At 53.3% G+C, this 246-nt stretch overlaps 1 protein-coding gene across 1 annotated transcript in view; it reads right to left on the bottom strand.

Annotated features, from left to right (window-relative positions):
- Positions 1-246, bottom strand: part of CNOT9 (CCR4-NOT transcription complex subunit 9) — a 15,841-nt gene that overhangs the window by 7,078 nt on the left and 8,517 nt on the right. The window lies entirely within an intron of this gene.

Genomic DNA, 246 nt, shown 5'->3' on the forward strand with positions numbered 1-246 from the left:
GATGGAATAGCAGCCTTCAGCTCCCTGCAGGGGGGTTGCCAAGAGGATGAAGCTGGACTGTCCTCAGCGGGGGCAAATGACTGGACAAGGAGCAATGGTTGCAGCAAGGGAAGTTGAGGTTAGATATTTGGAAAAAAAACTCTCTCACTAGGAGGGTTCATAGATGTTAGGGCCGGAAGGGACCTCAATAGATCATCGAGTCCAACCCCCTGCATAGGCAGGGAAGAGGGGCGGGTGTATGTGCAC

Source organism: Alligator sinensis, unplaced genomic scaffold (genome assembly GCF_000455745.1).
Source record: "Alligator sinensis unplaced genomic scaffold, ASM45574v1 scaffold1332_1, whole genome shotgun sequence".
Taxonomy (NCBI): Eukaryota; Metazoa; Chordata; order Crocodylia; family Alligatoridae; genus Alligator; species Alligator sinensis.